Here is a 14,473-nt window from a genome sequence, read left to right as displayed (position 1 = left end):
CAGGGTGGGGCCCTGATCTGATAGGATTAGTGTCCTTGTAAGACAGGGTACAAGAAAGCTCACTCTCCCTGTCTCTTCACCATGAGAAGGCACAGCAAGAAGGTGACTGCCCAAAAGCTAGGAAGAAAGTTCTCACCAGGAGCCAAATTGACTGGCAACTGGATCTGGGACTTCTAGCCTCTAGGACCTAGATAAATATATTGAGATGGAATCTTGCTCTGTTACCTGGGTTGGACTGCAGTGGCACGATCTTGGCTCACTGCAACCTCCACCTCCCGGGTTCAAGTGATTCTCTTGCCTCAGACTCCCCAGTAGCTGGGATGATAAGCATGCACCACCACACCCAGATAATTTTTTGTATTTTTAGTAGAGACAGGGTTTCACCATGTTGGCCAGGCTGGTCTCAAACTCCTGACCTCAGGTGATCCACCCGCCTCTGCCTCCCAAAGTGCTGGGATTACAGGTGTGAGTCACCGCATCCAGCCAAATTTCTTTTGTTTAAGCCACCCAGCTTATGAGTATTTTATTATAGCAACCTGACTGGACTAAGATGGCAACATGTCAGGGTATTCAGACTTACTTAATGAGACATCAGGAGGACTGAAAGAACTATGTCCAGTGGGCAGCTGATAATCTCCTGGGTTGACTGTGTAAAACTTAATTCCCTGGGCTGAGGTCCTAATAAGGGTTGGCATTTTCCTCCACACTTTTTATTCTGCTGTATGGAAAAGATGCATAACCCTTCCAAGGAAATTTAACTGGTGTCTCTAAGTCTCTGATGTTTTCTTCTACCCACTGAGACCAAAGTTTTTGGAATCTTTGCATCTTCTCTATCAGACAGCCTAGAATCCCTTCTACCTTTATGTGGGAATGAAAGTTCTGCAGAACCAAAATACAAAAACCAAATCCAGTGTAGGTCTGCTGTGCTACATTGTGGCAAAAGAAAATCAAAGGAGGACTAGATAGACTTCGGGAGGCTGAAGTGGGAGGATCACTTGAGCTCAGGACTTCAATGTTGTAGTGAGCTATGATTGCGCCACTGTACTCCATAAACTCCAGCCTGGACAACAGAGCAAGACCAGTCTAAAAACAAAACAAAACAAAACACACACACACACACACACACACACACACACACACACACACAACTAGATGATAGATGGAAGTTTCTTTTTCAGGGATATATGTAAATACTTTTATCTGCCGTTTACTGGAGAGAATCTAGCTCACAAACCTGGAAAGCAATGCATGTTGACAATTGAGATTTATATTATCTGTGGACAAACATCTGAGGAAATCATCATGAAAGAGCTCCTCCTTTTCTAAAAAGGGAAGACAAGACCACATGACAAACCTGTGCACAGGCCTAAATCTCATTAATTAACAGCTATCACTCCCAGCTGCAATTGCAATTGTGTTTATATTTACTTTTATTTTTCTTTTGAGACAGGGTTTTACTCTGTGTCTCAAGCTGGAGTGTAGTGGCACGATCATTGCTCAACACAAACTTGACCTCCTGGGCTCAAGTGATCCTCCTGCCTCAGCCTCCCAAGTACCTGGGACTACAGGTTCAGGCCACCATGCCCGGCTAAGCAATTGTGTTTCTAATGACAAGAGATACTCCCTGCCATTGTTGCCTTGACTTCATCTGTTACATCTCCTGTTTCCTCATTTTAAGCCAGACGTCAACTTAGCCCATACTACACCAAAATCCAGCCTAAGGTGGAAGTCAGAGAACAGAAGTCTGCCATCCATGCTGGTGTAGGGTTTTCTGTCTACCTGCACACCCGGCATAGAATATAACTTTGCTTTTTATTTATTTTTATTTTTATTTTATTTTATTTTAAGATGGAGTTTCGCTCTTGTTACCCAGGCTGAAGTGCAATGGCGCGATCTCGGCTCACTGCAACCTCTGTCTCCCGGGTTCAAGCGATTCTCCTGCCTTAGCTTCTCAGGTAGCTGGGATTACAGGTGCCCACCACCATGCCCAGCTAATTTTTTGTATTTTTAGCAGAGATGGGGTTTCACCGTGTTGGCCAGGCTGGTCTTGAACTACTGACCTTAGGTGATCTGACCACCTTGGCCTCACAAAGTGCTGGGATTGCAGGCGTGAGCCACCACACGCCCGGCCAAGTTTTCTTATTTTTAATAGACACTACACTTAAAGAACAGAAATGAATAAGCCTTCTTATCAGTTGGTTTTCCTGTTATATGTAGCCAAATACAATATAGCCTCAATTCGTATAGGTAATAAAGACTTTTCCTGTTCCTTCAAATGAGATCCCATGTCCACTCAACCAATCTCAGCTACTACTGACTTTATCCACCATATTCTAGGCTCTGTAGAATATAAGCCTATTTGACTAGAATAAGCACTCCATGAGAAAGAGAACCTTGTCTGTCTTCCTAATATCATACCCATGCATTTAGAATAATGCTGGGTACACAGTGGGTGCGTACTGGTGTTTATCAAATGAAAGGTGTTCCTAGCATTCTTCTATCCAAATTGTCATTTCCTTGACTAGAAGTTTCCATTCCTTTATCATCTACCTCACTACCTGCTTCCCTAGTTAGACTTCTGAGAGAAATGGAGAGACTGAGGCAATGGCAGGGAAGTGGCAGCAGACTGACTCAGGAGTCAGAGCAACTGAGGGTCCACCCACCAGCTACGTGGCCTTAGGTCATTTGCTTAATTCTTTTGAGCCTCTTTCATTAAATGATCATGATGATGATGTCAGTGGACAGTGTGGAATTCTGCCCGGATTCCTTCATCAGGGCTGACACACTCATCCCCCAGGTGCTGAGAATATTGGCTGTTGACCTCTCACCCCCGTGTCCTTCACAGTACTGTCCTTTGTAGCAGGGAGTTGCCTAGTGCGAGGTTATGTCCCTTCTATGGGGTAGCCCCCAGCCAAGAAGCAACTGATGTGCCAAGACACAGGAGCAGAACCCTCACGTCTGTCTGCAAGAACTCGGAAGGTCACCCCACTCCAGAGCTCCCTGCAGGAGCTTCATTATAGCCATTTTGCAGGTCAGCTTCTCTAGCTCTCCAGTCCTGCCTCCCTCACTTCCTTAATTTCTTTGATCTCCAGAGACAAATCCCCAGGAATCCTTCTGCATGCAATTCTCCGTTTCAGGGTCTGTTTCCGGGAAACGTTATCTAAAACAATACTGGTGATAGGGAGCATGATAGTGATAGCTTATTCAACAGGGCTGTGTGAAAATGGGATGAGATCATGAGTGCTGAGAGTGTATGTTGTTGCTGCTGTCTAACATGTGCTAGTTAAATCCAATCTGAAGCCTCCCGTTAGCAGGAAAAAAAAAAAAAAAAGAATGGATCTCCTCAAGAGATATTTGGTATGATTTATATCTTCTTATGATGTTGTCCAAGGGGAGGTTCATTAGTATCTCTGTTCTGATTGTTCTGGTCCTGGACCCCCAGGGAGAAGTACTTCATGGGGTGGGGCTGTTCCCTGTAATATGTTCCGAGTCCTTAGCATTCTGTATGCTGGGAAAGTTTCACTCCAGCCCTCTGGGCTATTCCATCAGAATCCATCCCCAGAAGCTATAAACAACCCCATCACCTCCTTTCTTAGCTTCCAAGAGAGCTAATCCTCTGTCTAGTGCTTTATCAGTCTATTGAGAAATGGCCACAGAAACCTGCAAATCTAAACAGAATACAGTGTGAGAAATTTTATTAGACCTCCCTGTAATTCACCAAACATCACAGGCAGTAAAATTCTAATACCATGCTGATTATTTTATTGTAATGAGAATAGAAATGGATGCAACATCAATCCACCCTTATTGCAGTGTTAAAATTCTGCTAAAATACGACACGGAACTCACACTCTGGGGGACATCCCGTGATAACCTACTCAAAACTGTCCTAGAATCAGCTTGAGATTGTTCAGAATTTTTTCGCCTGATGATACTGAAAGAGGATGTGCCCTTTAAGAAAAAATCACTCCCATTGGGATCTTGAAATAGAGGTACTTAGAAAATTCACTAAAGGAAGCGTGCCTGATGGGATAGAATTGCAGATAGAGGGTTTGAGATAACGCACGTGCCAGGCGATTTTGGTCTATATTTCTTATTCTTCCCCAACAGCATCTTCAGGCTTTCCTGTCAAGGAGGGCTCAGGCCTGGTTCTGGCAAAAAAGACACAATTAGAGACAAACCCTGGGTAGAGGGCAGGCAGATAGTGACAGGAAATTTTGACCACACTTCTAGGAAAAGCAGAGCAATGGACAGGTGTCCACGTGAGTGACACTAATGTGATTCCAGGTAAACCTACATTTCATGGAAGAACCTGAGCTAATAATTAGCAGGAGATAAAAGCGTGTGATGGTGCCCACGTGAAACCATGCCTATTTCTTACTCTCTCCAGATGCCTGGTTTTGATTAAGAAGCAATGTTCCCGGCCAGGTCTGGTGGCTCACTCCTGTAATTCCAGCACTTTGAGAGGCTGAGGTGGGCAGATCACGAGGTCAGGAGTTTGAGACCAGCCTGACCAACATGGTGAAACCCCGTCTACTAAAAATACAAAAATTAGCTGGGTGTGGTGGTGCATGCCTGTAATCCCAGCTACTCAGGAGGCTGAGGCAAGAGAATCGCTTGAACCTGGGAGGTGGAGGTTGCCGTGAGCCAAGATCGTACCACTGCACTCTAGTCTGGGCGACAGAGACTCCACCTCAAAAAAAAAAAAGTTCCCAACCCCAGGAAATAAGTTATATCTCTAAGCCAATCAAGGTCAAGGCAATCTGTGACTGTGGTTGGTGGACTGTTTCAGGGTAAGCTTGTTTCTAGCCAATTAAAAAGAGAGAGAGGGGAAGTCTGCTGGGGCCTTCTGGGAAAGATTCCCTCATAGAAACAGAGCGATAAATTCCATGACCCTGCCATTCCACTCCTAGGTTATATGTGTGCAATATATTCACCAAAACATACACACCAGGAAGTCATATCAGCACTATTCAGGATCTACAAAACTTAGAAGCAACTCAGATACTTATCAGCAATTGGATAAACAAATCTTGTTAGATATGTTGAAGGGATCACTGTATAGCAATGAGAAAGAACAAACTATAGGTAGTCTCAGCTATGTGGATAAATCTCAGGGGACAGAAGAAGACAGTTGCCTAAAAGGAAGAGCTGTGTGATTCCATTTATATACGGTTAACAAGAAAAAAAGGAAGCCGTCGTATCTATGGTGTTTGAAGTTAGGTTAGTGATTTCCCTTGGGGGCAGCGGGATTGGAATGTGACCAAGGGTGCTTCTGGTCATGTTCTGTATCATGGTTTGTGTGCTTTGTTTCATGCCTCAGTCTACTTTGTGAAAAGTCATCTAATGTGCATTTTTGATGTGTGTACTGTTTGTACATGCATTATACATCATCGAACATTTATATCTAAAGTTAAAAGTGGATTGAATAGAGAGCTCTATTGCTTCCTGCTTTGATGCTCTCTGGTAAAGAGGCAATGGCTGGAGCAGTGGCAGCTATTTTATAACCATATGGAAACACACATAAGGAGGAAAACTCAATATTCCAACGAGGGTGGACTGAAGACTATAATAGCTCCTGTCCTTGATGGCATGTCTGAGCTGTGGAATTCTCCTCAACACTGCCTACCTCTGGACTTTGCTTTAAGAAGAGAATAAATGTACTGATGGCTCAAGCCACATTGTTGCATCTTCTGTTACTTAAGCCTACAGCAGCCTAATTGACTCTGAGAATGGAAAGTGTATGATATAGACCCTGTGGGGAAAAGGGGACTGGAGGCATCCGAGAAATGGTTGACATATTTGCTTTGTAGTCTGAGCTCTAAATCCAGTTGGTGCTGAGCTTGGAAGCTTAGTGAAGGGAATGCTGGGACACAGTGTCATATCCATCAGAATATTTGTTCTCTAGCAGCAACCCTCATTCCAGACCAACCTCCTTGTGGAAGACTATTGCTGGTCTTCTTGTCTTTGTCAGAACTTGCTCAGGAAGTGGATACCTGACAAATGGGACGAGAGGGACATGAGCTACAAAGGCTGCAAGAGATTTAGAGAAATGGACCCACACACAAGCTGCCTTCCTTCTTGCCTTTGAGATAAGGATTCATTCCCTTTTCCATATTGAAAGCAAGGTTGTCTTTTTCGAAAACACCAGATCTCTTTGTTCTTCATCTGGGTGCCTAGAAAACCCTGCCCACCGTTTATGAGTTCATTGCTTGGCAGAAGTTTCCATATGAAAACCTCATCAGAAAAGTCTGCAAAAATAGGTCACCCTCTCTTCCTAAGCCTTTCAGCAAAGGAAGCTACTTTCTCTGCTGATCTGCCAATTAAGCCTTTGGAGTGTCAGAGCGGAGGAAAACCCTGCAGATACGGCTGAGTCCTGATGTCGCAGCCCCAGTGGTATACAGACACTTTCTCCCTCCACCTCCCTCATAGAGCACAGGGCAGCCAAGTTGTCAGGGAAACTCTCACAGGTTCCTGTTTAAATCCCGTGTGACATTGTCCCATGGCCCTTGGCCTGGCATTCAGCTCTGACAATAGCCCAGGGGCAGAGGAGAGAAATGCATCTGTAAGAAAGTGTGAGGGCCACTGTCCTTGTGAAGATGGTAGCTATACAATCACCTGATGTCAGGTCCTCTTCACTCTGCTCATCCTTGCCTGGGCATAACCTCCTCTTACCCAGACCTGGGATCAAAGGAGGCACTGGGGCACCACAATTGGAAACCCTTGTAAGTCAGATGCTCCTTCCTTCCTCCCAGGATGGCCTCACACCCATCAGAAGGCACAGCACTGAGGCTCACATGGATGATGACGGTTACCATTTATGGAGCACATACTATAGGCCAGCCATTGTGAGAAGCTTTCTCATTATGGCAAGCATCTCACTATCATCCTTTTATAGTCTCCTTTTTATAGATAACGTTCAATGTGGTGGCCTAACTTTCCAAAAGCCACATAATAAGTAGCAGAGCTGGACTAGTGGACTTTTCCTGCCCTTCTGCATCTGCAGGTATACGGAGAACGAAGATTGTGGCGGCAATAACACTGGGAGTGTTGACCTGCTCCTGGGCCTTTATCTATGAAGGATTGGGCAAGTTCCTTCTTCTTTGAAGCACTGTCTACCTGGGAGATAAGGCCTCTAAATAAGACTCTCATTTGGATGGTTTGTAGTTCAAACTTCTGGAAACCATTAATTCTGGGATACTGAAAAGTATTCACAGAGCTGCACAGAAGCGAGTACAGACAGTGTCAATTTAGGGAGATAGATAAAAAAGTCAATTGGGAGCTTAGGGTCAAGGAAGAAACTTGCATCTACTAGGTGTGTTATGGTCCAAATTGTGTCTCCCCCGCAAAAAAAATTTATATGCTAAGTCCTAAATACGAGTACCTGTGAATGTGCCTTCATTTGGAGGGAGAGCCATTGAATAGGTAACTAAGGGAAAATGAGGTCATATGAGTGGGTCCTGATCCAATATGACTGGTGCTCTTTGAAGAAGAAGAGATTAGGACACACAGAACACAGATCAAGGAATGAGCCTGTGAAGAAACAGCAAGAAGGCGGCTGTCTGCAAGCCAAAGAGAGAGGCCTCAGAAAAAACCCAACCCTGCCAGCTCCTTGATCTTAGACTTCTGCTTCCAGTATTGTGAGAAAATAAATCTCTGTTGTTTAAGCCAGCGGTCTCCAATTCCCAGGCCATGAACTGGTACTGTCCGTAGCCTTTTAGGAACTGGGCTGCAGGCAAGTGAGTGTAGCTTCATCTGTATTTATAGCTGCTCCCCATTGCTTGAATTCCTGCCTAAGCTCTGACCCCTGTGAGATCAGCGGTGGCATTAGATTCTCATAGGTGTGCAAACCCAGTTGTGAACTGTGCATGTGAGGGATCTAGGTCACGTGCTCCTTATGAGAATCTAATGCCTGATGATCTGTCACTGTCTCCCATCACCCGCAAATGGGACCATCTAGTTGCAGGAAAACAAGCTCAGGGCTCCCACTGATTCCACATAATGGGGAGTTGTATGTTTCATTATATATTACAATGTAATAACAATATAAATAAAGTGCACAATAAATGTGATGAACTTGAATCATCCCAAAACCATCCACTACCTTCCACCCTGACAACCTCATCCATGGATAAATTGTCTAACTCAAAACTGGTCCCTGGCACCAAAACATTGGAGACCACTGTTTTAAGCCACCCAGCCTGCCATGTGAGTTATGGCAACTCTAGCAAACAAACACAAGTACTACTAGATGTCAGGCAATAGCAGACTCTTGAGATCTTGCATCTTGTACCTGCTTAGTGTTGGCAATCTTCATCATGCATTAAAATCCACCTGGGATATTAACATACACGTGTTCAAGTTCTACCCCAGAGAATACTGTTTCAATTGGTCTGGAGGTGATTTCCTGGTGATTCTAATGAGCAACCAAGACTGAGAATCATCTTCCCAGATCTTTGAGGCATTGGTCTTACTTTTCGTTCAGGTCTGGACTCGAAGGTCATGTCCACAGGGAAGCTCCCAGGAACACCCCATCCGAGGTAGTCACTCTTATCACCTCACACTGTTTTGGTTTCCTCAGAGCATTAAACCACTCTGCCAACTAATCTTTGATTTATGTTTGTTCATTTTTTTCCACCTCATTTCTTTTTTTTTCTTTTCTTCCTTTCTTTCTTTTTTTTTTTTTTTTAAGAGACAGGGTCTCAGTCTGTCACCCTGGCTAGAGTGCAGTGGTGGCTCAATCACAGCTCACTGCAGCCTCCGATCCCCCCGGGCTCAAGTGATCCTCCCACCTCAGCTCCCAAGTAGCTGAGACTACAGGTGCATGCCACCATGCCTGGCTAATCTTTTTTATTTTAATCTTTTTGTAGAGACAAAGTCTTGTGATGTTGTTCAGGCTGGACTCAAACTCCTGGCCTCAGGTGATCCTCCTACCTTAAGCTTCCCAGTAGCTGGGACAACAGGCACCAGCCTTAAATTTTAAAAAAAAATTTGTAGAGACAGGGTCTCTTGCTGTTGCTCAGACTGGACTCAAAGTCCTGTCCTCAAGCTTTCCTCCTACCTTAAGCTCCCTAGAAGCTAGGATGACAGGTATAAGACACCACATCCAACCAGTTAAAATTAAAAAAATATATATTTGTAGAGACAGGGTCTTGCTATGTTGCTCAGGCTGCTTTTGAACTCCTGGCCTCAAGTGATCCTCCCACCCCAGCTTCGCAAAGCATTGGAATTACAGGTATGAACCACCATAGCTGCTCTAATCTTTGATTTATAGATTTATTTTTTGTTTTTTCCCTATCTAAAACTATAAACTTCACGAGATTAGGGACTTAGAGTTTCCCTTTTAATGCTGACCGTAGTTCTGTGGGCTACATATTATGATCTCTATCTGTGGATGAGAAAATTGAGGTGCAAAGAAGATGGTAACTCACCTGCCCCGCTCCAACATGCAGGTCAGAGTGGTCAACTTTGGGTTTGAGCCCAGATTCGACTGAATTCATAGCCACCCTACCAGGCCACTTACACGTTAATTATTTCTTTGCCACATTATACCTTATTCACCATTTGTTTTTATCACAGGATCACATTTACTCTCACAATGGAACTCCAATAGAAAAACTATCATTAACCCCATTTTAAAGATGAGAAAACTGGAGCCTAGGACAGTCAGGGGATTCATGCATGATTACACAGCCCCAAGGGTGCCGTTTCTTTTGTCCACAAATCCTATTATTTTCTCCATTCCGATTCTGTTTTGTGTCACTCCTTCACCTGTTTATCAAGTGTCCTCTCCTTTCTGCAAAGGAGTAAGGGGACTTGGCCCATCAACGTGACAAAGCAGCAGCTCTCCTGCTCAGACCCGCCAGGAGGAGGATCAGCCCGCCAAGGACTATCCCAGCACAACTGTTCCCAGCCGCAAGCTGTGCCCGGCTTCTCCCTGGCAGCTCTGCCAAGCCAAGGCTGCCTGTTGGCACGTCAGCACTGAATTAGAAAATGATAAGGTTAGAACATTCTGGGAGAAGGGAACAGGGATTAGAGTCCCAGCCTCGCATGGCTGTGAAGGAGTCAGTGGGAATCAAGTGGCAAAGAACTGAAGGACACAGGGGGACAAGAACTGGTATTTATGGGGCACCTGTGGTGTGCCAGGCATTAGTCACACATGAGTTCATTTAATCCTTAAGTGGCCTTGTGAGGAATTAGCAGGAAATATAGGAGTCATCACTGACCGCTTTCTCTCCTCTCTGCCCAAATTCAGTTCAATGAATTGCTTAATATCACTTCTCACGGTGTTCTCTGCCCCCTGCCATGGACAAGCTTCCATCATTTTTGCACAAATTGCCTTTTAACCAGTCTGTCAACATCCTCTCTGGTTCCTCTCCAATGTACTGTCTATACTGCAGCCAGAATAATCTCTCTCTCTCTCTCTCTTTTTTTTTTTTTTTTTTTTTTGAGATGGGTCTCACTCTGTTACCTGGGCTGGCTGGAGGACAGTGGTGTCATCCTAGCTCACTGCATCCAACTTCTGGGCTCAAGTGATCCTCTCGAACCTTAGCTTTCTGAGTAGCTGAGACCACAGGTGTGCACCATGATGCCCAGATAATTTTTAAATTTTTGTAGAGTCGGGGTCTCACTGTGTTGTCCAGGCTGGTCTTGAATTCCTGGACTCAAGCCATCCTCCCTCCTTGGCCTCCCCAAGTGCTGAGATTAGAGGCGTGAGCCACCATGCCTGGTCCAGAGCGATCTTTCTGAAGTGCCAATAGGATGGAGTCTTCCCTCTACTTACAACCTTTGATGACTCTCTATTTTTCTTGAGATGAAGACCAAATCCTTAACAAGGTGTCCTAGTACAAATTCCTGGAGGATCTGCATTCTGCCTACCTTTCCAGCCCTTCCTTCTCTGTGTGCCAGTCCTCCTGGCTCTCTTTCAGCCTCTGCAACACATCATGTTCCCTCCAGTCTCCAGGCCTTTATGCAAGCTGTTCCCTCTGCCTGTACACTCTCGCCACCCTCCTCTAATGGATTCATGCCTGTTCACCCCTCAGCTCTCAGCTCCACCATCAGTCTCTCGGAGGCCTAGACGAGGACATGGCTCTTGCTCACAGTCCTGCTTCTTGTCTTCCCAGCACCTATATCAGCCCGAATTGTGCATCCATTAAGGTGATTCACTACGTTTTTGTTTTTGTCATTGTTCATAAGGACAGAGATGTTGCCTGATTTTGCTCCCTTCCTAGGCTGAAAACTCGCACAGTGCTGAGCATAGAGTAGATCCTCAGTGCATTTATCAGGTGCATGTCTTTATTTTACTGGAGATAAAACTGGGACTCAGAAAGGTTCAGTTACTTGCCTAAGCTTGCCCAGCAGAGCCGGGACACAAATCTCCTGACTACCCGAGGCAGAACCTTGCTTGACTTTCAAATATGTCAGCTGAGGAGGGGTCTCGGAGAGGAGAAAGGAGTTTCTGGGGAGCATTTCAGCTCTGGGAGAGACAGATGGGTTGTGCTACACTCAGTGCCATCTCCACTCCATCACCAGCTAGTTAAGGAGCCAGAGCTGCCCACAACCTTGGGAGAGAGACGGATGGTCCCTGAAGACCCATCTCATTATCCCAGGAGTCAAATTGGAAACCTGTTAAAGAATAACTGGCCCATCAATAAACCCCACATGAATTCTGCAACTGCACAGGGCAGAGAAACTGACCAAAGCCCCACTAATGCAGCCTCTCAGCACCTTCCCATCCAGGACTAATGGTAATTCTCGGAAAATAAATATAGCCCTTCCTGAACCCCCAGAAGCCATTTGCTATAATGTGGTGTAACCATCTTAAGTAAGTGCCTGGTAAATTCAGGGGCCTGTTAAGCAGAGTTCACTGTGCCTTTTCACTCACAGGTGGAATGCAGTGGTCATCAGTGGGAAGTATTTCAAGGACAGGTGGCAGATAAAACCAGACACAAGCAATCAGCAGCTGCACTTACCTGCACACCTGTGAGTGAATCTGCATCCGCAGCAGGTCTGTGTTCTGCAGACACGTGTCCCTGTATGTGTGTGCATGTGTGTGTGTGCATGTAAGCATTGTAGAGCAGATGTAGGTTCATGAAGCATGCATGCTTGTGAACACTTACTGCTTGTGGATTTGTGCACTTTTGCAATTACCCTGGGACCTGCACATCTGCATGGGCTGGCCAGCATGACACACTGTTCACACTATAAGAAATGGCTCATAGTCGTTGTATTAGTTTGTTCTCACGCTGCTATGAAGAAATACCCAAGACTGGGTAATTTGTAAAGAAAAGAGGTTTAATTGATTCAAAGTTCCACATAGCTAGGGAGGCCTCAGGAAATTTACAATCATGGTGGAAGGCACCTCTTCACAGGTCGGCAGGAGAGAGAGTGAATGCCAGCAGGGGAAATGCCAGACACTTATAAAACCATCAGATCTCATGCGAACTCACTCACAATCACAAGAACAGCATAGGGGAAATCGCTCCCATGATTCAATCACTTCCAACCGAGGTCTCTCCCACGACATGTGGGGATTATGGGGATTACAGTTCAAGATGAGATTTGGGTGGGGACATAGCCAAACCATATCAGTAGTCATGCAGCATGTATCTGTTGTTTTAATGGAGAATAAATGCTATCTAATTATCATAATCATAACAATAAAAATAATTATAATAAACAGAGAGAGCAAAGCATTTCCAGCTGACCTAAAAAAAGTAGAGACATTCCCCATTTCAGCCATTAGCTAGCTGTAAGTGGTTGGAGAGGGCGTGATCCTTCTCTAATCCTCGTTTCTCACCTGTCAACAGAGGGCTACCACGGGCAGAGCCAGCAGAAAGTTAAGGAAGTTTATCCCTCCAGATCTCCCTTTTCTTGAAAAAGGCAAGGCCATTCCTTGAGAAGGATGTGAGCTGGAAGGTCATTATAGAGGGATTTGAGGAAGAATGGATACATTTTGAAGGATTTGCCAAGATAAATGAAGAAAAGAAATGGCCAAGGTTAAATAACACAATTACTGAGATGTCCTGGGTGCCTGGGTGAGATTTTACCTTCTGAATTTTGGGGGGTGGCAGAACACTATTCTGCCCTCTCTGATGTATTTGCAGACCTACAAAAGAGACAAGGAGCCTGGGAAACCGAAAATGCTGGTGAGAGGGTGGCTGAGTAATTGACCTTAGAGCCTAGACCGAATGCAGTCGGAAGCCAGGTCAGAAGGAAGAAGGCTGGAAGACAGAGGGGAGGGAGGGGCCTAGAAGTTTTCAACCAGCTGATAAAGCAGGATTAGCATGCAAAAGTGAGAAAGCTATTTGGACCAAAGTTTATGGTCAGGGAAACCAGGGACAACTGCTTCAGGGGTGGGACAAATGGGAATGATGACAGGAAAGTTCATGATGAGATTCAGATGGAGGCGAATGTCACTAAAGAAGAGAGAGGGTAGGGACTGAGAGTCAAGGGCAGTGAATGGTAATGGTGAATGGTTTTTGTTTGTTTGTTTGTTTGTTTGTTTGTTTGTTTGAGACAGAGTCTTGCTCTGTCACCCAGGCTGCAGTGCAGTGGTGCGATCTCAGCTCACATCAACCTCCACCTCCTGGGTTCAAGCAATTCTCCTGCCTCAGCCTCCTGAGTAGCTGGGACTACAGGCGTGAGCCACCGTGCCCGGCTAATTTTTTTGTATTTTAAGTAGAGACAGGAGTTTCACCATGTTAGCCAGGATGGTCTTGATCTGATGACCTCGTGATCCGCCCGCCTCTGCCTCCCAAAGTGCTGGGATTACAGGCGTGAGCCACTGCGCCAGGCCATGAATGGTTCTTTTCTTAGGGGAGGTGGGGATCCCACAATTCTTTGATAATCTTATATCACCTGTTCCCTGTGGAAATGCCAGCCACGCTCTTTCACACAAGATGCACCCCGAATCTCCCAGACCCGCTGAGTCTCTAATTTGGTGTCTGTTGGATGGTTGGTTGGTGCCACCATGGTGAAGACATGGCTTGAAGGTGAGAGGAAGGCTGTAAAAGCTGGGGTCAAAGTCAGTTATGAGATTGTGAAGCGACAGGAATGCAGAGGATGCTACAGCCAGGGGTCAGGTCCTCAGGATTCAGAGTGGAACTCTGACAATTTCATTTTCTTGCTAGAATTGCAAAGGACACGAGACACTCTTGGGCCTGATTCATTTCTCGCTGCCAACCTGTAGTCCATGGGACGTGGATGAACAGAGGAAAGACACAAGGATGCTCCCAGGATCCCTTTCCTACAGCTGCTGCCTCCTGCTCTGTGAGCCAGCAGCATCGTCTCAGTTTTTCGAGCATGACTTATTTCCATTTTTTATTTCTGTTACATCTATTCCAAGATCTTCCTCCAGCTGTCTGTCTGCCACCTCAAAGTGCTCTGGGTGTGTCCCTTATGCAACACTGAGCTGCGGCGCTTCTGACCTTCTCCTCTTCCCCAGGGTCTCCGAGCATCTTGTCTTTAGGAG

The sequence above is a fragment of the Macaca mulatta genome, chromosome 20 (assembly GCF_049350105.2).
Source record: "Macaca mulatta isolate MMU2019108-1 chromosome 20, T2T-MMU8v2.0, whole genome shotgun sequence".
Taxonomy (NCBI): Eukaryota; Metazoa; Chordata; class Mammalia; order Primates; family Cercopithecidae; genus Macaca; species Macaca mulatta.
The sequence above is the reverse complement of the archived record's forward strand: the minus strand, read 5'-3'. Positions refer to the sequence as shown.